Genomic DNA, 23,036 nt, shown 5'->3' with positions numbered 1-23,036 from the left:
TCTCATGAACAAAAGAAATGCGCTCGTATTCTTCAAAGCCTGTATCCTTCCAGCCATCATCCTCACTGCCAGTGATGGTCTCTCGCCCTCCCCAGGGGGTGCCGACGTCTTCAAGGAAAAGCCTATTCTGGACTATCTGGTATAAAACAATTTGAAACAAAATCTCTGCATCACCCTGCGGGGATGGCAGATAAGCCACCAAAAACCCTGCACCTTCCTGTTTCTTAAGATGGTACGATCAAACAAATCTACAGAGAAAGTTATTCTCCACAGCCAAAAAAACAAAGTGAGGTAAAACTCATAGCCATTTAGTCCAATACCATTTTTGCAAGCATACATTACACAAAGAGTTGTGTAAAGAATTTGGGGAGTACATTTTTTTAAAAATGTCCACATTTCTGGAGCAAATAAAATTAGTAGAGAAATGGATCTGGAAGAGATGGATTTTGTGGAGTGACTCCCTAGATCTTGAGGGAGAGAAAAAAAGTTAATTCCACCATATTGATACACAGACAAAGAACCTTTAGACTTCTGATTTTGGACTTTTCCTGGCAGGACTATGAAGTGGCTAGAGTTGGAGAAGCATAAGAATCTGGCTGTGCTATTGAAAGTGATCATGTTCTTGAGGTATCTGGGAGCAAATCCACTGATGGTCTTGTAGGCAAGCACCAGAGATTTAAACTTGAACCCAGCAGCTACAGGAAGCCAACAGAGAACGACAAAGAACGATTCATGGGAATACCTTGGCAAGTCAAATACAATTCATGCAGGGGTTCTTGATCAGCTGGAGAGGTTCGCTGGTAGAGGCCAGAAGAGCAGACACAAGGGATATGCAGTAGTGTAGGTAGGATATTACAATGGCCTGGACCAGGAAGAAGCTGCATAGAGTGTGTTGTAAGCCAAATGTTTATTCAGCTGAAGTTGTGCAGGATGTATCTGCTGGACTAGGTTATGCCTTCAGTGAGCTGAAAGAAGAACATACCTGAGTCAGAGCTGGATATCATCGACATAGGACTGATGGGAGAGTCAATGAGACTCGATGACAGCCAAGGGAGAACATGTGGATAGAGAAGAGTAAGGGGCCCAGCACTGAGACCTGGGCAACAGCAGTCGAGAGAGACTAAAGGGTAGACAGGGAACCGCACCAAATCACCTGGTAAGAGCTACCTGATTCACAAGACTCAGTAAAATAATTGGTTAGCAATAATACATTTTACAGTACCAGTTTACTGAAGATTAGAAATGCAACAATTTACAAGCATTTAGTCAGAGAAAAACAGAACTAAGTATGTCATCGTCATCAGAAAGGATATGGCTCATACCGAAACAGGTTGGTGACAATGTGAAAGACTTCTAACATTTTTCAGAATGTCAGTATGACTCCTTTAAACTTTGAAGTAGACATTGGAAAAAGAGCCGAGAGCAACAACAGCTGTCGCAAAGATAATAATGATAAAGTAACAATAAAAAAGTGAGATCTAATCATGAATAGATACATCTACTCCACCGAAAATGAGAGATGGGGGTGTCCGCAGAGTGACAGAGGTGCCTCTTATGACAGTATGGTTAACTGCGATATGTGCTCTCCCATGCTGCAGTGCTGTTTTCTGCACAACCCCCTTGTACAGGGGATGAGGACAAGAAGGCCCAACAGGCAAGGAAATGAACACATTGGTCACTGGCGGTCCAATACACAGATTCCAGACCCTTAACTTTATATCTCACTTCAAAACAGAGGTCCCATCCTTCCCATCATTGAACAACTGGAGAACATTTATCAGGCACAAAAATATGACATATCAAAAACAAAAAATGTAAATATATAAGGCTTTCTGGGTAAAAAATGCACAATAAAAACTATAAACTTAATTCTTAATCTTATTCTAATATTCTGTACTATTCTTAAACTTTTTTTATACTGGAAGAAATTGAACATTTAACTGAACAACAACAACTAACAACAGCTGAACAGATAAAGCCTGCAATTAAGGAAGGGCTTATTTCAAAGGCCGGGCTGCAATGGTCACATGTCTCATCATTGAGAACGTCTGGTGTGGTGTCTCCTGCAGATCCCTCGGCCCCTTGGCACGTGTTGTATGATTTGGACCAGCACAGGGAGGGGGATCGACTTTGAGAACCGTTAGGGAATTGTGACACCGTTTCAGACACAACAAACATTTAAGATGGGGGGGGGAGCTTCCTCGGAACAGCCCCATTCCTTCCCTTCCCCACGTCTTTGCTATTCCACTCAGGACTCAGGCCATATGAAATAAACTCCGCTTTAATTTCTGGCCCCACAGTACCAAAACCGGCCCCCGCCCTCCTACAGAGGTTAGGGGTCTGTCACTTTGTTCTCCAGTACAGCCACTATCTGCTGCAGTCTCAGAGCAAGCTGTTTATTCTGGGCAGCAGGGTCCTCGTCAAAGGAGGTGATGATCTGGAAGGAAGGCAAGAACAGATTCCGTTAGAGAAGATGCACAGCGTCGTGTTCGATCTCAGATCCTTGTGTTCATATGTGTCTGACAGGAAAGGGAGAGTGAGTCACATACCACATCATAGTACTTGTTTGCATACTGGTACAGCTGATGCAGAGCCACCTGGGTGCTGAGTTTGCCTGTGTGAGACTGCGAGACAAAGAACAACTTGAAGTAAGGAACTTCTAGGACTGACCAAAACCAGCCGAAGCAGCCATATCTACACCCCCTTTGAAGGTAAGATCTTCTGGCTCCTCACTGTGTCCACATAAGACATAACATCACAACCTCACAGAAGTATCTATTCTGCACTTACGTGAGCGATGAACATCGGTGCATCAAGTGGATAGTAACAAACTAGGTTTACTTAATTACATGTCTACAGCCATGTCTCCTTCTCTTAATGTAACGCACAAATTGTATTTTTGCTGAGATGTATGTCACTTTGGAGAAAAGCGTCTGCTAAATGAATAAATGTAAATGTAAGTACAAGGGCAATAGTGGAAGACTCACTCACCCGTGACACCTTCGCTAAGTGGGTGTTCATATGCTGGTTGCTGACGGGCACCATCTCCCTGATGCCCTTGTAGTAACTATGGACAAATACAAGCCGAGACAGGTCATCTTGATTAAAGGCAAAGGGATTTTTGCAGATGGTAGGAAATGGTGAGATTACCAAGTGGTAGCCCTGACAGTACTTACTCCTCCACCATCTTCTTGTATGTGGAGATTTCCTTTGCATAGAGTAATTTGTGATTCGGGGAATCCTGTAAGGAATAAAGCCAAAGGAAAATGGTTACAGAGGGATCATGGGCTGGAGAAAAAAATGAAGTCCTGGCTCATGGATCCTTCCCTTTGCTTAACATCAACAATGGCGTAATGTCAAGGCGCTCCCAGGCTCACCCTGCTCAACTTGCGCTCGCTCTTGGTGCAGGCATCCATGAAGGTCTGGACAATAACAAACAAGGAGGCGTCCACCACTTCGTTCACGTGAATGTCGAAGATGAAGTGGGGGTTCCTCAGGATGTTCACCCAGAACCTCAAAGGCAAGCTGTGGAGACACAAGCCTTTTCAAGAAACACACACTAGCACTCACACTCATTCCATGCAAATATAACTGTGGCCTCATCTTTAACCCTGTTTCTGCATGTTATTCCTGTTCTCAGCTCTCATATGTCCCAATGAATACTCCCACAATTAATCAGAGTTAGAATCTGGCTGCAATTCACTTTGCCTTATCAACTGAGTACCGAGGCACACGATACAGGGATCATACAAATGCATTATTATGTTGCAGATTAATTTTAAAAATGCAGAAAATAGACACTTCTTCCCCCAGATTTATTTAAGAGTTGAGGCATCTGAGCCAAATAAGTTTGGAATTCATCTCTGATTTAATACCCAGAGAGATGTTCCAAACAAATGAACAGAAAGAAGTGGATTTAATAAATTAGCAGGGGACATAATTATGCTGTCTGTTCAGCATGTAATAGTACACAAATTCATCAGTAAGCCGAAAGTGTTGTAATTACACTGTTCATCACTCATTCTCACAATACCAACACTTCAAGTCTATGCTGCCAGAAGAACCTGTCAATCAAAGATAAATGTATATGACGCAGATGGTTTACTGCGGTATAAATTCCACATCAACGTATCCAGTGTGTACGGAGCTCTCAGTAGGAATTTTAAACGAAAAATACAGTGTCAAGCACGCACACGCGCACGCACTGTCTGAAGCTGCTCGTCCCGAGCAGGGTTGCGGCGAGCCGGAGTCTAATCCGGCAACACAGGGCGCAGGGCTGGAGGGGACACACCCAAGACGGGATGCCAGTCTGTCGCAAGAAACCCCAAGCAGTACCCCCACGCCCTTGCGCCTCCCCTCACCGTGAAGCATTTGTCTCTGAAAACTGACAGCTCCAGCGCTGCTTTCTCGGGAATTCTCTCTGCCAGAGACGGCAAGAGCACTCTACCTGCTGGTCTTCCAGATGTCAATGGTCTGGTCATCCACGTTGTCGTGCTTCTGTGCCTGTTCGTCCAGGAAGTCAAAAAAGTACTTGACTGCTGGGGGCCCAACGGATGAACAGAGGACACTGCGGAAGAAGTCGTCCACAAACTGTTGTAGAGTGCCCTGAAACAAACACATTTGCGCATATGTAAGCAAGTCCAGGTGAGGAGGAGCTGTTTTCAAAAGCATAGCAATCCTGTATTTCTGTCATGAAATCTGATAAATATATTGTAATGACCTGCGTTACAGTTTTGAGGGGGAAATATGCTTATTGTCATGGGTTAGCGTTTGGTGACGTGCGGGGGATATAAGGGGCTGATTGCGTCTGCCAGGGGAGAAAGAGGAGTGAGCCTGGGGGTGCTAAGCAGGGTGGGAAGGCTGGCGAGACGCGCAGGTCCTGGAGGAAACGGGGTCCCTGGTGCCGGTGTTCAATAAAATGTTCGAGATGAACGGTACCTCTGCGTCCTTCTTCGCCCCAACCAAGCCCACGGCGCTGCGTGCCACAATATGATATCCAAATACTAATCCAAATATTTCACTTTGCATTCCAAATACAGATTTAATTATTAGAACTATCTTTTACATATTCAGGGCTAGAATCTAGAAGTATGATTGGATTCTTAGCAATGCACAACCAAATTGCTGCATATTAATGTATTGTAGGCTTCACCAGCCCAGTGTATTTAGCATTCTAACTGCAGCAGGCTATTAACAAACCAACCTTGACAGACAGCAACCGCATCAAATAAAGCTCTGTGATGGCTTTGGTCATCGACTTGTCCTTCATGTTGCCCCTCTTGGATTTGACCTCATCCACCTCCTCTGCTGGCCGCACCAGGTGGAACACCTTGTCCTCTTCAAGCAGAGCATTTCCTGAAGGAGTAGGTAGAGTAGGGTTGTCAGCAAGACCATGGGAACACTACGGAAGGCAAGAAGTAGTACAGGAGCACCACTCACTCTCTTCATGACTGTCCTGGTGCTGGTCATAAGACTGCAGAGGATGCAGGACCCTAGACAGGACGAGAGTGGCGTTGTCTCGCACCTGAAACACAAGAACTGTGTTCAGCCCGAGCTGGATACAGTCTGACAGATTTCAGGTCTGGAGCAGACACGACACAGACATTTGGTCACCACGTAAGGGGCAAGCCGTGACTCAACCTGTACCGTTAGAATCGATGCGTCCATTTCTTAAGCTGTAACTCACGTCATAGTGGGCCAAAGTGTTCATGCGCTTCCATCTGCCCTCCTTTTGCGATGTCAAGTCAAGGTCCGACAGAATCTGCCCAGCAGATTCTACAGAGCAGAAAGACTATTTCAACATTCATTTTATATCCCAATCATATGCAGACTGGTGCAATCCAAGCAAGGAAACCCTTGCCTATAAAACAGAAATAATGTCATACCTACTTCAGTAATAAACAATTCATGTCATGAACCGTTATATTATGCAACTGTGCTCCAGCTCAGTTGGTCCTTACCGAGAGTGACGCTTTCCACCTTGGGCCTCTGAGAATAGGGCACATTTTTGTACACTTGCTCAAGGATCTTCTCCTTCACTTGGGAGATGGTGTCACAGTTGAGTACCTTGACCAAAGTGACACCTGGCCCTTCCCCGTGAACGAGGACCTGCAGAGTCTAAGACGAAAAGGGCGGTTAGCACTTGGCCTTCTGTGCATGCATCCAGTTCCCACACTGTAGATTTAACGTGCATCTTCAAAAACTGTCATAGATCACAAGGATTCTGCTGATCACGAAAGTGTCCACCGGTATTGTCTTCTTCCCATTTCTTGGAGTTCATTTAGCACCACAGATAATCCTTTCAAAATGAAGCATTCATACCCCAAGCGACCGCCGACGTGTGATCGGGTTCAGCCTACATAATACTCACCAGCATACAGTACTCCACGTCGTCCCCCAGCAGGTCAGTGTCATTCAGCGTGTACTTGGCCTTTTTCATGACAGCATCCACTGGGCCTTTCTCCAGTTGGTGTTTGACGGCTTTGAACAGCTTGTACAAAGGCTCTCCTGCCGAGTCCTGCCCGCACAAGAATTCACCATCAAGCTTCTTTCAGAACAAAACCGTTCCCTGTCACTAAAGCAAAAACCTTCATTTTGTTCAAACAAAGATCTGAACCAGTAGAAAATAAGATTAATCCACAGAGTGGAATCAAATGAGATTAATTTTGTGTCACAAAAGATGATACCTTCAAGAACTGATAGAGACAGATAGACATCCAGTTGCACAGCATTTTCTCCACCACCGTCTCTGACCTACAAGTAAGGGGCAGAGAAATTACTTTTTTTAAAGTGGGCAGGGGAAGATCACATTATTTACAAAAAAAAAAAGGGCCGTTCTGAGACACCTTAAAGATACGCTGGTCTTATACACCTCACCTGTGCAGCATGAGCTTGGGGTTCTTGCTCCGGGCATATTGTTCCATGAGTTCTAACAGGAGTGTCCTCATGATGTCTGTGTAGTAGTCCAACTTGCTGTGAAGCGCCACCGTCAGCAGGGAGGCAAAGTAGCCCTTTGACCGGGCATTGAAGTCAGGATGCCCCTCTAAGGTGCAGATGAACTGACAAAGGCACGATCTGCTATACACCTCATATATCATTCTAAATTGTGTGCTATACAAGCTGGAAAACACATAAAATCCATTAACTTTTATGCTGTGAAAGCCAGTCTGATGATTGTGATCACACACAGGCTGAAATCACTTATCCCAACAGGGGTCACGGCAAACCGGAGCCTAACCCGGCAACACAGGGCGCAAGGCTGGAGGGGGAGGGGACATACCCAGGACGGGACGCCAGTCCATCGCAAGGCACCCCGAGCCCCCTCTCTTTCAAACACAGGGGAAACGTATGAACTCCACACAGACATTTGAATTTGAACTCGCACATAAACCCACAGCCCAGGAGTCACCCATTGAATGACAAGAGCACACTCGAACCCCAGACCTGCCAGAGAGCGGGACCTGGCCAAGGCCGCTGTGCCACTGCACTCCCCAGTGATGATTGTGAGGATTGTATTAATTTCACATTAAAAAAGAACTGGAGCAGCAAAGAACAGATGGGAAAAGACACAAATATGCAGTTTTTAGGCACTTGTGACAATAAGGAAAGGTTTTGGGAGCTGCACTGATGTCAGGACCTACACTGAGAAGGAAAGGCTTGCTATTCAGCAGGTTGAGGAACTGGTTGAGGGCCTGCGTCACTGTGGCCCTCCTCGCCTCAGGAATGTCCAGCTTGCCAGTGATCATCACGTCACTGGCGCTGTTCTTGAAAGGCAGGAAGAAAACGCGGTCTGTGTAGGTCTTGTAGTCCAGGAAGGGGATACAGGGTTCACTGAGGTCACCGGTGTGGTCCTCCATTTCAATCATGAGCTCTGAAAAGGGTTAGGAATAAAACTTTACATGCGCTATACAGGGGATTGTGCAACTGTAGATTAAAGGGCTCTTGCAAGTGGTAAGAGCCAGAGTAAAGACTGCAAATGAGCAGATTATTAGTTATGGAAAAGACCTGTGAACTCCTTCTTGCAGCGGTCACGAACGCTCCCCTCCAGGTTCTCGAGCTGCTGCCTCAGTTTCTCATATTCTCTCTCAGCTTGCTTCCTGTGCACACGCATGGAAATGATCAAATTACAAAAGTGCCTCAAAAGAAGAAGCAATAAAATTCATACACTGAGTAACGGTGTTATGTAACTCCCTACCTACAGTTTTATCTTTATTTTTTTTTAAAGAAAACTCAGGATGTGTGATAACTTATGTTCTCTCAGTTGACATTACATTTACATTTATTCATGTAGTAGACGCTTTTGTCCAAAGTGACATACATCAGCAAAAGTACAATTTATGCATTGCATTGAGAGAAGGAGACATAGCTGCAGACATGAAAGTCTCAAGCAAACCTAGTTTGTTACCTACCACTTGCTGCACCGAGGTTCATCATTCGAATAGGTGCATAAAACACAGGACAGACAAATCCCGATACCCTCCCACCATTTTTTTTTTTAAATATTATAAGATATGACCCAGAACCGAGAATCTCCAAGCTTTACCTTTCGTGCGCGGGACCACCAAGCGAGCAGAAGTAGACGAGCGAAGGGGCCTGGCTGGGGTGTAGCAGTTGAAGGGCATACGAGCAGCAATGTTCCAAATTTGGAATTCATGCTCTGAGGTTTAAAACAAAGTCACTTACCTGTAGCAGCACACTGAGGCTATGATTATGATTATGGTGATCCCCACCATCGGGGCAATCACTTCAGGAATTATGATGTCCAGGGGAGATGTCCAGGATGCCTCAGTCTTCTTTTCATACTCCACTGAGCCTACAATCCACTGCCCATGGCCGAACTTAATCTGAAGGAAGCAGAAACGATACAGTTGGAGCAGAATTAAACCATAGGCATTCAGGCAACTCCACTAAAGCTGTAGTTTTATTTAGCAACTTCAGTAAAGCTGAGTAGCCTTTTCTCCTCTTCAAGCTTCAATTCAGGAATCCTACTCTGCACAGCACAGTGCCTTACCTTAAGTTCCAGCAAATCTGCCTTTGTGTCTCTCTTGGGCCTCTTGAAGCAAGATGTTGGTTGGGTCCAGTCCAGGAAGAGCTTGTCATTCTGTAAGATGCTGACCCCACAAGAGACGTCTCCCACAAAGGCTTCTGCTTCTTGGGCTGTCATTGCTTTGGCGAAACCTTTACCCTTGGGTGCGAGAGACAAGAAGATGGCTTAGCCACACTGTTCTGTGTGAACTGCAAAAGCTCTAATACTGAGAAAGAGAATTTATTGTATTTCAGAAGTACTGTATCAATTGGGTTTCATCAAGAAAACTGGGGACATTACATCACCTGTAACCGTTGCTTTTCTCAGCTGTAATTTTACATGTTAAAACAGACAACAAAAACAGTATGCAAACATTTGGTGAATATAAAACAATTTTGCAGGAATTACTCCTAAATAATGCCAACAGAAGATTATATTTACAGTTACAGATATGATGCTGTTCTCTGAAACAATCCTTTTTTGGTTCTCTTCAAACGTAGGATCCGGGTGGTAGTCAAAAGGCTTGAGCTCAAGCTCAATGTTGTCCATGACGATGTAGGTCCTGAGAGACGCTATCCCATCGGTCACGTTCACCGTCGGGGAGGAGAACTGCATTACTGCGTCATTTTCGCCTTTTACCTCCACTTCAGACTGCAAGGGAAGGATCAGACTGAGAGAGACACCAGAGTAGAGTCCATGGCTCCTACCTGACCCACAACAAATGTATACACACACATTAAAATACTGGTGGAATGCTGGTGCTATAGGTGCTCCATTACTTAAAACCCCTACTGCTCCAAAAAGCAGAGAAGACAGGCACTGCACACTGGGAGTGGTCTTTTGGTAAGAAGCCTTTCATCGGACACAAACCTTCAGTGGACTGATGACGCCTGACTGCTCGCTGGAGGGCACCACTTTCACGGCAGTGTTCTGGACGAGGTCAAACCCGGTGCCGACGATAAAAATGATCCGCCCCCCACTGAAATTAGCACAACACTAATGTCACCCTAAATCTGTACAATATGATCAATAAACACCAGCTTTCTTCTCAAGGATTTGACACGTATATGAATATAGCACGTGCATGTTTAACTCCGTAGGTAAGGATAGGAAGTCGAACCCAAAGCAACCATTGTCTCATATGAAGCTGGCACAAAGCAAGGAGATGAGCTAAGGTGAGAAAATGCCACCAGTCATACCCATTGTTCATCACCTAGTGATGAGTGATCTGTATAATCTACTGAAAAGATGTCACACAATACGGTTCATTACAGCATAGTATTACATCTCCTGCTCAGTCCAGACCTATGGGAATGTGGTCCATTACCAGCATAATGCTTCAAAAAGATTACATATTGTGTAGTTCTCTCACTCTCCCAGTAAGAAGGGAAAAAGAAGTAGAGGACAGACTCACCATACAAAACTTGTGTCTGGATAGTGGTGATCCAGTTTAGGATTCTCAAAGAACCTGAACGGCGTAGGCACATCTTTCGTGGTGTGCTTCCCGTACTTCACTGTCACTGTCAGGTTATCAGAGGGGACCTTCTGTACCGTGTACTCTCCGGTTTTGCAGGTTATATTTTTCTGGAACGTCTCCCTGTGGACGGGAACGGTGGGTGCAGTTTGTGGCAGAAATTTACACTGGGGTTCAGCAAAGAGAGGTGCGAAGACAACAGACATCTCGTGTCTCAGTGACCTCTCATCGCTTCTTCTCAGAAGCAAACTGGGAATTGCACTGCAGAAACTCAGACTCGGAAGAGCATCGCTAAGGCTTGGTGTCATTTCTCCAGGGCACAGAGTACTTACACGATACACACCACCCCACCGACAGTGATGCTGACGTCATCCTTGGTACCGGTTTCCAGGTCCGTTCCTGTTATTGTGATAAGAGTTCCTCCCGCCCGTGGGCCTCGGTTAGGCTGGACCCTTTCGGGTCTGGGATCCTACAAGCGTTTGGTAGGACAAAAAACCTTCAGGACTTCTTGGAAATATGAATCCACACGACACAAAGTACTCAGCAGTGAACAAGTGAGCAAGTTCTCGACACGGACTGACAGCGACCGGGGCGACAGCTGGTACGGGAACGACGGTATGTTTACGTCAGCCTCAGTGACGCTCTCACCCTGTATGTGAACATGACACTCGACGTCCCGCTTTTCCCTCCTTTCACCTTCACCTCCACAACCCCTGACTGCTTCTGTTGGACTCCACCGATCTCACACACCACGCTGAAGCAGGAAGGGAAGAGGAGCGGCAGTTACAGAAATGCTGCGGCGCAACCAACAATGCCTGTTTGCAAAAGTGCAGGTGACCGGGTGCTCTGCTGTACCTGGTGGACACGGAGTACTTCTCTTCCTGGTGCACACAGGGCCCTCCGGCCACTCTGATGCTCTCTATGTCCTCTTTCACGATACCCAGGTTGGAGCCTTTGATGGTCACTGAAATCCCCCCAGGGGGGTGCGGTGGCACAGTGGGTTAGACTGCAGTCCTGCTCTCCGGTGGGTCTGGGGTTTGAGTCCTGCTTGGGGTGCCTTGCGGCGGACTGGCGTCCCGTCCTGGGTGTGTCCCCTTCCCCCTCCGGCCTTACGCCCTGTGTTGCCGGGTAGGCTCCGGTTCCCCATGACCCCGTAAGGGACAAGCGGTTCTGAAAATGTGTGTGTGTGTGTGTGTGTGTGTGCGTGTATGTGTGAAATCCCCCCTTTCAGAGGCCCATACCGAGGTATGATCTGAAAAAAGAGCATTTCCTCTTCAGATACATACTTACAATGTACAGACAGGTTATCTGCATTTTGTAACGATTAGAGAGCCCGTGGGGGGGGGGGAATGTTTGCTAGAGTTTATCCCTTCTTGTTATTACTTTCGGTAGAAAAACGATAAGGTAAATTTGTGTATTTGTGAGATGTTTGTTTTGTACATGCATTTTTCGTGAGGGAAAAAGCCATTCATTCTAATAAAACCATTACCATCCTGCTCCAAAGGGACAGGTGTGTCACTAATAGAAATAACTAGATTACTTTTGCCTTGGTAGAAGTAAGCCAATGCCAGCATTAGGATTGCCAAAAGTGTTTTTTTTTTTTGTTAACAAATCGGATATAGAATAGTATTCATGGTAGGAGATTAGACACCAAGTGAACTGTTAGACACGAGATCTGGCAGTTTTTAGCTATGACCAAAAGGAAATTTATTAATTTGCTTGGATAGATAAAAGGACAGGAGGTAATAAATGTGCTATTTTTTGTATGATACAGAGAAAACATGGTGCAGCGTCTCCAGAAACTCACATCAGTGATTTCAGGGTTGGGACAGTCCCTCCTCCGCTCACCACTCGGGACACCTTTTCCGATACTCGCAGGACTTGGTTTTATCGCACCACACACAACTGTACATGGGGTCTGCACTCTTGCACAGGCTGCAGTCCTCACGGCCCACAGCACAATTGTATAGCGTCACTGCAGGTGAGGGGTGGACACCACCATCAGCACACCGCACACGACACCAATTTCCATTCATTTTTTGACGACTTCCATGCGCAAGGTCTCTTAACTGAACAGTCAGTTATAAGAATCAGTTCAACTCATTGTTTTTACCATCCCCTGTGCGCACGGCTGCAGTCCGAACAGTCCACGTCTGACTGTCAGGCCTACCGTTTAGTTTGCTGTCAATCTTCTTATGTGTCTTTCTGTCCTTGATGTAGAAGAGCACGTCAACTGTTCGTGTTTCATCATAGGCAAACTGGTCCTGGGAACGAAGAAAAAGCAACATTAACATTTGGTGCTTGCAAACTGCAAAAATTCCGAGAGGTCTTGATATTACGATGATCTATTATCCAGGCATCAACGCTTACATTACCATTTAGACATTTACACACAGGCCAGCTGGTAGCATACTGGTTAGCGCTGCTGTTTTTGGACCCAAAGGTTGCAGGTTTGAATCCCACCTGTAGTACCCCAGTGAAAGGTACTTACCCTGAGTAAAGAGCAGTAGTTACTTAAACATTTACCATTATAGTTATTTAAATGTTAGTCATAAACACCATTTAGCTGCTTACACTGATTGTACCCATTGATACAGTTGGGCAGTTTTACTGGAACAATTAAGTAGCTTGCTCACAGGTTCTACAACAGCAGGAGGTGAGATTTGAACCTGGGTCTTTAAGGCTCAGCTATGAGCCCTGCACATCTGCTGCTAGCACATTGGGCATCCACATGTGACTGAAAGTCTTCCATCAGAAATAGTTCACCACTGTGTGAGTAAACAATTCTTTAACTGACAGATATTGAAAAACAGGAGAGCCAAGCAGCACCCAAGCACATTAACCCAAAACATCTGCTGTGTTCATAAGGGGCTGCTACAATATCAAACTACTTTGGTACAACCTTTTTTGCCACAAAAGCCACCGAGTGAGCAGAAGGCCAGGCCCTGAGGGACAGCTGGTGCACTTACTGGCAGCTCAGCTCCGCTCCCTCCTCCTTCCCTCCCATACAGGCAACAGAAGGAAGGTGTTCTGGGGCACGTTGTGCAGTACAATACATCCCTGGCTGCAGGACACTGTTTGCGAAGGAAAAGCTGCAACAACTGGGACTCTCACATACTTGGTGGTTGCTTTGCGCTTTCATCTATGCATGTCGAACCAGACACCTAGGAGATGAGCTCGGAAGCTGCTCCACAGGCTACTCCGTGGTATTCCACAGCGCTAGTGTGGCCCTCTGCTCTGGTCAGCATGGCGCAAGCGAAGGTAAGGGCAACAGAGCCGCTCAGAACACCAAGGCAATGAAATTCGGTCCAACACTGACCTTGCATCCCTTTAAACTGTAGTTTGAATCTTTTATAGTGACCATTTCCTCAGTGGGCACCATCAGCTCGGTGCCAATCTTGAATCTCTGCCCTGGAAGAGATAAGGTAGACAAACAGTGTAACCCAGAATCCACTATAATCTTTAAGGCAATCTCTACTTTAAAAAAAAAAAAAAAAAAAGGCAACGATAAATTATTTTATTACTTATCACAGTCAACAGGTAGATATGAGGAAAAATCTTTCACCTCATAAACACGGAGGTTTTTTCCAGTGAACTCGATGGAGGTTTCGTAACCCACAGGAATGAGAGACGGAGTCGGATTCTCAAATACTGGGCACTTACTTCCCTGCGAATGTCAAACACAGGGCATTTTTTCATTTTTAAGACACCTGGCAGACAGGAATAGGTGAGACATGCTGCTGCTGCCTCATTTCTTACTTCTTTATGTTTGATAATGTGATCACCCATGGAGTCATCGCTGTTGAATTCCTGAGTGTTCTACTGGCAGCTCCACTCGCTGTCCACACACGACATGCACCTGTTAGCAAACGCAAACAACCAAGGTGAGAACATTAATACTGTCTTGACTGATCTTCTCCTTCCCAAAACCTGTAGTATTAACAGAGACCAGTCATCCAGATTTACACACACTTTCAGAACCACTTGTCCCATACAGGGTCGCAGGGAACCGGAACCTACCCAGTAACACAGGGCGTAAGGCCAGAAGGGGAGGGGGACACACCCAGGACAAGACACCAGTCCACCACAAGGCACCCTAAGCAGGACTCGAACCCCAGACCCACCAGAGAGCAGGACTGCAGCCCAACCCACTGCGCCACCACACCCCCATCCAGATTTACATTTTCATTTATTCATTTAACTGACGCTTTTCTCCAAAGCAACTTACGACGTTACGGTACTTACAGCTATTTACAATTTATACAGCTGGGTAATTTTATTGGAGCAATTACCTTGCTCAAGGGTATTACAGGAGTGTAACAGGTGAGATCTGAACCGGTACTGAACCTTTGGATCCAAAGGCAGCAGCTCTAAAGTCAACGCTATCAGCTGCCCCGTAAAATGGATACAGGGATGGATGGATGAACGAACAGGTGGCACAATGAGTAGCACTGCTGTCTCACAGTGCCTGGGTGGTGCGAGAGGGTGTGGGCTCGATCCCCACTCAGCCTGTGTGGAGTTTGTACGTTCTCCTTGTGTCTGCATGGGTTTCCTCCCACAGTCCAAAGACATACTGTTCAGGTTCCTCCATAGTGTGTGAGTGACAGAAGAAGAGAGAGTGTGTTTCACTGATGTATGGATGAGTGAGCCCTTGTAAGTAGTGTACCTAGCAGTGTAAGTCACTTTGGTGTCCAAAGTGTGTGGACTTGTAACACCACCTAGAGTTCAGTGGCAGTTGCTCTGGAGACAAGTGTCTGCTAAGTAAATATAATGGATGGATATATATATATAGATGTTTGTAGATATTCCAAGAATCCCCTCAAGAACAATTCTTGCCCATGCAGTCAAAGTGAAAGACAAAAGCAGAGACTGATTTCGAAGAAGTGCCTTAGGCAGGCACATCATGACATTATGCTGTAATGGGCACCCGCCCCACCCTGACGCCGCCACTCACGGTGTGTTCTCCGCCTGCCTCGCGGCTGCGCTGCAGTTATAAAAGGTGAAGTAGCTGGACGCCAACTCCACCTCGTCATTCACAAAGATCTTCGCGGCCACTTGGACGAAATCTGAAGGCACACGGGTTAGCAATGGGTTACGTCGCCTGCCGGCAAGACCTCTCCGGGAAAGGTATTTAAAAGCTACAATGACTTTGCTCACCGTTGCACCATGGCACACAGCTGGGAAACTCACCTTTATTTTTGGGAGTGACAGGAATCTCGGTGACTTTCGGCAGATCACAAGTGACCTTTGAGTCGCCCATTTTCGCTTCACTTTCAAAATTGCCAAAAATGCATTTCAGACTGTCATCCCCTCCAATGCTGGGGAGAGAAGCCACGTTGATGTCAACCTGCAAATAAAGCACACAGATCAAGGACCTCTGACATGCACACACTATGTGATCCAAGATAAAACTGAATATGGAGACAATATTGAAATAAAAGACATTACACACTGTAAACAGCGCTATTCTGAACAGCTCTACAAACAGTGTCATAGCACAGTTAGTAAATAAAACATCCAAGTTCGTGGGAGTAAAGTTTACATTAACATAACTATTAAATAGCTCAAAAATCATCTGAACAGTCGGAACTGCGGAATTTATGAATTTCAACGTCAAATGAATCAAGTTAAATGATTAGCAACACTTTTAATTGTGAATCTCCCTGAAGTGTTTGCATATTTCTTACAAAAGAGGAAACATATCAACAACCTAAAACGGGGAAAACTGTACTTTACAAACCTCCAGTTAATGTAAACTCAGGTACGTATACAAATAACCACATCCTAAAAAACTGCAGTCGCCGTAACCTTCGACTTTATTTTAAAGTGTTAGAAAGATAGCGTGTCTGTGTGTCTCTCCCATGTGCACTGGATGAACGACATGATGCAAATTCTAAAACTGGAAATGATAAGATACTCATTGTGGGGTTCTTCTGCAGAATTTTCCAGTATCTGGCAATGTCTCTTCTCCTATGTTGAAAACATGCCCTTTGGTAAAATCTGGGCAAGGGTCTAAAGTGTATGTTCCTTGGCGTAGGAGATACAGGCAAAGTCAACCTCTCATACCTTCTGCATCTTCTTGCAGCTCAGATTTGGTGGCTGGAAAGATGTTATTTCCACACACTGGTTCTGAGGACTCCACAGCCAGTGCTTCTCCTCTTCTGCCTTCCTGCAGTCAGACTTCCTGGTGCACCTGCAGCAGAAAGGATACCCATGAGCCACTGCTCCAGCCCACTCTGTACGAACCACTTCCAAAGCCTTCCGTCTACACAACTCCAACAGTGTGGATTCCAAGACCTTCTCAATATTGCTTTTAACTATGAGGTGAAGATGTAAGTAGACAGACAGAATCTTTGGCAGGGAACCTTTGGAATTTAACAACTCTGCCCAACTACTTGTCCAGGCCATGGTGACATCTTGTCTGGATACTGCAACTCTCTCCTGCCTGGCCTTCCTGCTACTGCCACCAAACCTCTACAGCTGATACAGAATGCTGCTGCGCGAGTTGTGTTTGACTTGCCGAAGCGTTCCCATGTATCTCCTCTACTCGTTTCTCTGCACTGGCTTCCTATAGCTGCCCACATCAAATTCAAGATCCTGGTTATTGACTACAAATGCATCAATAGAACTGCTCCCAGGTATCTACAAGACTTGATCATCTGCTACACGCCAACCAGACTTCTATGCTCTTCCACATCTGCCAGCTTGGTGCTCCCACGCGCGAAAGGTAAAGCGAGGTGGTTCTCAGTTCTGGCTCCGTTGTGGTGGAATGACCTCCCCCTCTCGCTCAGAACTGCTGAATCTCTGTCCACATTTAAAAAGGGTCTTAAAACTCATCTCTTCCAGACTCACTTCACCCATGATGTCTTAAGTTCATGTAAGGCATAATTGTTCAAGATCATGCTCGAATCAATCCTTTACAGAACCACTGCAATGTAACATAAATGTTTATATGCATCTCAAAAAAAAAGAAAGGTGACTAGAAATCGGTGATATTCTGGTAAAGTTTTATGCAGCTACTTATGTGATGAAGGCCGGTGCATATGGTGAAGGAAACAAACTGTACTTAAGAGTCAATGTTCATCAGTCTTTTAATAGACGTCATCATACATTTTACATGACCATATCCTTATTGAGGGGGTGTGGTGGTGCAGTGGGTTTGACCGGGTCATGCTCTCCGGCGGGTCTGGGGTTCGAGTCCCACTTGGGGTGCCTTGCGACGGGTGTGTGTCTCCCGCCCTCCAGCCATATGCCCTGTGCTACTGGGTTAGGCTCTGGCTCCCTGCAACCCCGCATGGGACAAGTGGTTTCAGATGATGTGTACAATGTGATGATATCTTTATTGAACAAACAGTTTAAAAAAATCAGTCACTGATGGAAATAAAAAAAAGTGAAAAATATTTTGTATCGAGTGGAACGTCCTTTATTGGCAATAAGTTCAAACATTAGACCTTTACAACACACACACACATTTTCAGAACCGCTTGTCCCTTACGGGGTCACGGAGCCTACCCGGCAACACAGGGCGTAAGGCCAGAGGGGGAAGGGGACACACCCAGGACGGGACGCCAGTCCGTCGCAAGGCACCCCAAGCGGGACTTGAACCCCAGACCCACCAGAGAGCGAGACCCAGCCAAACACGCTGCACCACCACATCCTCCAGCAGGGAATGCATTTATTGTAAATAGTTGCATTATGGGGAAAATGTGAATAAAGAGTGCAACCCTTGGGGGGACTTGAGGGCATAATAAAGGGGTGTCTCTGTTTGCCAATGAGAGGGGGGGGGGGAAGAAAAAACAAACAAACTGAACCAACCTGGTGGTGCTAAGCAGGCTGGGACAGTCCTTTTGGGTATGTTGGTGTGGGGAAGACAGGGGTCAGTTATATTCTTTGAAGCCAGAAAGGGGATTGTTATGGGAAAGACTTTGTCTTGACAATGTATTTAATGTAATGGTTGCTTTGTGATTTTGTTGACCAACTGTAGGAAAACGGTGTTGGATTTGTTTGATTGTGGATTTTAATGTATTGTTTTGGTTCTATGTATTATTGATAACTTTATTAAATAAAGTTTGAAAAAAAAAAAGCAGGCTGGGAAGGCGGGCTTGAGGTGCAGGTTTTTTTTTTTTAGTGTGTTAAAGGTTCTGCCATGCGTTTTTTTTTTTTCTCTCATATTTGTTGGACTTATTGATCTTATTGTTTTATTTAATTTTATTTTTGGCATGGCAGTTTTCCAGGATTTATTTATTGAATAAAGATTTTAATTATCGGAAATGATGAATGGAGATATTAGTTCCTGTCGCTTTGGACAGTATGTGGAGTCAGACACCTTTGGGTAGGCTGGTGACCCATTCTGATCCGTAAGAAAAAGAAAAAAAAAATAAAATGAGGTGCAGGTTCTTGAGGAAATGGGGTCCTCGGATCGCGAGCATCATTTCCCCGTATGCCGGTGTTCTAGTAAAACGTTCTTCCTGAACGCTGCCTGCGCGTCCTTTTTCGCCCCATCCGAACCCAGAGCGCCGCGCGCCACAGTATTCGTTGGCCTGCACTTGTTGTAAAAGCTGCAAAGCAATATTGTTGGCCATGTCACCTATGCATCTGCTCACTGCGTTATTGTCTGACACAAGCACGCACTCTACTTTTCGTGCTGCTCCCTCTCCCAATAACTCCCTGACAATGTCTTTAGTATCTGGTAACAATAAGGCTTCGCCAGTCGTGCGCAGCTTCTTAGCACGCGCCATGTGCGCAAAAGTGCAAAATGTAAAGAGCGCAAAGCATTTTGGGATAAACACGTTACAAGGAATCACTCATAAATCACGAAACTATACGTAGATTACGTAAAAAATTATATTACTGTAATATTTTTTTCTGTCAAGTTTTCCGCGGACCCCCTAACTCCCTCTTCCGGACCCCAGTTTGAAAACCCCTTTTTTTAGATCACAGGATTGGCTGCTGATGTGGGTATGCAGTGTTTGGCTTTCTCTAAAAATAATACTGTATACAGTTACCAGAAAAGGTCAGATTTGTTTCACCTGTCCACATAATGTTGTTCCAGCTGTGAACACCCGGCTGACAGCAAAGGTGAGATGGGCAGTAATGTCTTTCTGGAGAGCACTGCTTTCTTCCATGGTAACCTCCCACAAACACAGCTCTTGTTCAGTATTTTTCTTATGTAGGCTTGATCAGGCTATTGTATTTCAACTGAATTGTGCTGTGAAGAGCAGGTACTAAAAACCGTGTGTATTTTTTTTTACGGCAGGGCAGGCCAAACACACCTCAGTCGACTGGAACACCCAATGCGTTGACTGCAGACTCCAATTACCCTCTTTTCAGCATGTCATTACCCTAGAAGTTCACATACTTTTTCCATCAATGACTTTGATCAAACCATTTATTCAATTAAAATATGGATACGTGAAATGTGGCGTGTTGTTAAATAGGACTGTCTGCATTTATTATGCCTTAGACAAAGGAGCCATTCATGCAGAAAGCAGTAGGAGCAAACTGTTGTGTAGAAAGTAGTGAATATCTCACTGCTAACTGGGTGTGAACTGAGTGCTTACCTGCCCTCCAAGGCACACCAGCCACGGTAGAGATCCTTGAGGTCCATGCAAGACTTGCAGTCCTTCATCATATCACATTCTTCCACTGGTACCATTGAGATCTGACACAGAGCCAAGGATATCCAGCATCAAGCGTCTTACACAGAGTACAAATACAGTCCACTTCCCAAGACGGTACCTTTTTTCCTGTGGTGACGTACAGATGCCTGTGGTTTCTGTCGAATAGCAGGTGTTTGTTCACTGCCTCACCAGAGCTGGGTCCAGGGACAGTTCGGTACACCTCTGGTGTGCTGGACAGGTGTACCTGGAAGTTTACCTGTGTTCTAGTTTCACACCATTTTCTTTCCTATGAAAATGAGTTTGACCACACTGGTACCTGGGACTGCTCTCAGATACCATACACCCTCTGCTGCTGTACTCACGTGGTACACCTTCCCATTGCTGGTTCCCAGAAAGGCCACCGTGCGCTCAGCCTCCACAGCAACGGCGACAGCCATGAGCAGGCCTCTGGTGGTGTGGACAGCTTGGGCAGCCAGCGCAAAGCCTGGTGTGCTGGCCAGCGGTGAAGGCAGGAAATCGGCACTACATTTGTACTTTGTCAGCGTGTCTTGCTGATGGGCACAGAGAGAGAAGTCTTTAACGTCAGCTTCCTCATACAATCACTTTGTCAAGTGTGCAAGAGGGGATACTCAGGTTTTCACTTTTAGAAAATTCTAATAAAGACAATAAACCTTAAGGTGAGCTATCCCATTTCACTGTTCCGACTTTACAGAACCTCAAGACACTACTGAAAACATTGCTAATGTCATGTTTGAAACGGAGCGCTACTTACACGGACTGATACTGAACATAATAGATTTGCTGAGGTTGTGTACGGAGAATCAACAGCTACTTTGTTTCCAATTTTCCCATTTTTTGTATAGCAGGCACTGATGATTTCCATAATTCGTTGGTTGATATATCTCAGGGGGTACATGCAGAGCCCCGAACGGGGCTTGTCTTCATCGGTGCTGGACACTACGAACAGAATCTTGTCCTGCGACCGCACTTGGCCGTACTGACCGGATGCGCTCAGGTTTCGGGCCAGTTCCTCCGCAGGGGAGGAGACAAAGGCGGCCTGCGCCTTGTTGTACGTGTTGTTGGGGCCACAGCTGAGCTGCAGTTCCATGTAGGAATAGTAATGGTGATCATCCTCACAAAGGCGGGAGATGAAGGTAAAGTTTTTGTTATGTAGCCCCCCCTCTTGTGCGGGTGAAGAGGAAGTAGATGAAGCCACTTTCCTTGAATGAGTAACGAAAATTGTGCCTGTACTTCTTGACAAATGGGGTGACCTGAACAGCAGGAGCCTCAACAATGTCCTCAAACACATCCCAATTGCCAAAGTCCTGCAGGATGCGGGTGCTGATAAGCTTCATGTTGCCCTGGCTTCCGTAGCCTTTCCCCACGACAAACACATCAAATGTATCATTCTCTTTGGTGAAGGTTGACATCACTCCTACTACAGACACCGTCTCCTCACTGCTGACCACATAAGCCTTTTCACCCTTGCTGTCGTTATAGTAGATCAGGTGGTCAATGCTGCTGAGTTTCCGCAGGGAGCAGATGCCCTTGAAGAGGCTTCCACACACGATGAGCGAGCCGTTAGACGGGTGCACTAGCAACAGCTTGTTGGTGTTGTCTGTCATCTTGGCATCGTGGCAGGACTGGATGGGGGGTGTGCAGTGGCGGCTGTCCCTCTTGGGACCAGTCTCTACTTTCTTCTCCTGCTTGAGCAAGGAGTCCAATTGGTAGATGGCATTGATGGCTCCCACATAGATGCGGCCTGTGAGGGGGTCCTGCACCACGTTATTGATGAGGGTGCTGGATGTGAACTCCTGGATGGATTCCGCACAGCAGACTATGGAGAGAGACAGCAGCAGAACTGCCAGAGTCCACCACGCCATTTCTGAAAGAGGACATTAAGTGCGAGACTGTTAGTCATCTCTCAATACAGTGAGACAAACATGTAGACATGAACACATGCTTCACTGTCAGCTCTACACACTTTCACGAAATAGCAGGATCCGGTCTTTCGTTTTCACAATACATCTGTCATCAATACACCTGCTCACTGAACATCTGGCAATGATTTGCTTCACACAAATTTGTTAAAGCAGGCAGCAATTTTGTACTCCAATCTATTAAATGTACAGTTAATGCCTATAATTTCTACAGTTTTGCCACAGGTTTTCTGGTAAGAGCAGTAATTCCGAGTCCCACTCTCTCCACCAGCAGAAAGGAAAACTAAGGAGCAACGCCCAGGTCCTCATAAGCAATAAGTATAGATTTTTTTTTTTTTTTTAATTAAGTTTAGCTTATGTTACTTGAACACAAGCACTGCAATACCGCAACAGTCGATCATCTGGTAACCGCGACGCCACTAAGTGACGAACGGGCGGGTAGCGGATTATTATACAGCATGCATACGCTGAACAAAGGGATGATTCACGTCCCGGGCGGGACGGCACGAGATTTCATATTTTCGGGCCGCGGGGCAACTCCGCAGGTAACGGAGATCACTGTATATGAGTACACGTAGTATCAGAATAAGTGCAGCAAGCAGACACCGAAAAGATGTAAAATATACATACATACATACATACTGTATATATATTACTATCAGCAATTAGCTACTGTTTCCCTGAGGGGAACCTACTTGCTTATTGGATAACCCCTCCACGCCACGGGACACTGCTCTGCTGCTCTGAGTCTGAAAAGTACAGAGAAGCCCACTGTAGAATTCGGACCCAAACAGCTACACCGCTTCGCAGCAGGAGGAATAGTGGATAGAAGTAACACATAGATTGATTGAAGCAGTTTTAAGAAGAGAGCCGCTCTAATCCTGCTCTGCTGGAATTTCCACAATTTAAGGAACACACGTTTTTCAGTGCAAACGTCTTTTTTTTTCCTTTTTAAATAACGTACCACAATCTAGCAC

General features: G+C 45.7%; 1 pseudogene; it reads right to left on the bottom strand.

Moving 5' to 3' along the window:
• Window positions 1-2,122: 2,122 nt before the first annotated feature.
• LOC114912418 (plexin-B2-like) lies at window positions 2,123-22,466 on the bottom strand (annotated as a pseudogene).
• Between the last annotated feature and the right edge of the window lie 570 nt (window positions 22,467-23,036).

This window comes from Scleropages formosus, chromosome 16, assembly GCF_900964775.1.
Source record: "Scleropages formosus chromosome 16, fSclFor1.1, whole genome shotgun sequence".
Classification (NCBI taxonomy): domain Eukaryota; kingdom Metazoa; phylum Chordata; class Actinopteri; order Osteoglossiformes; family Osteoglossidae; genus Scleropages; species Scleropages formosus.
This window is presented reverse-complemented; position numbering and strand designations above follow the sequence as displayed.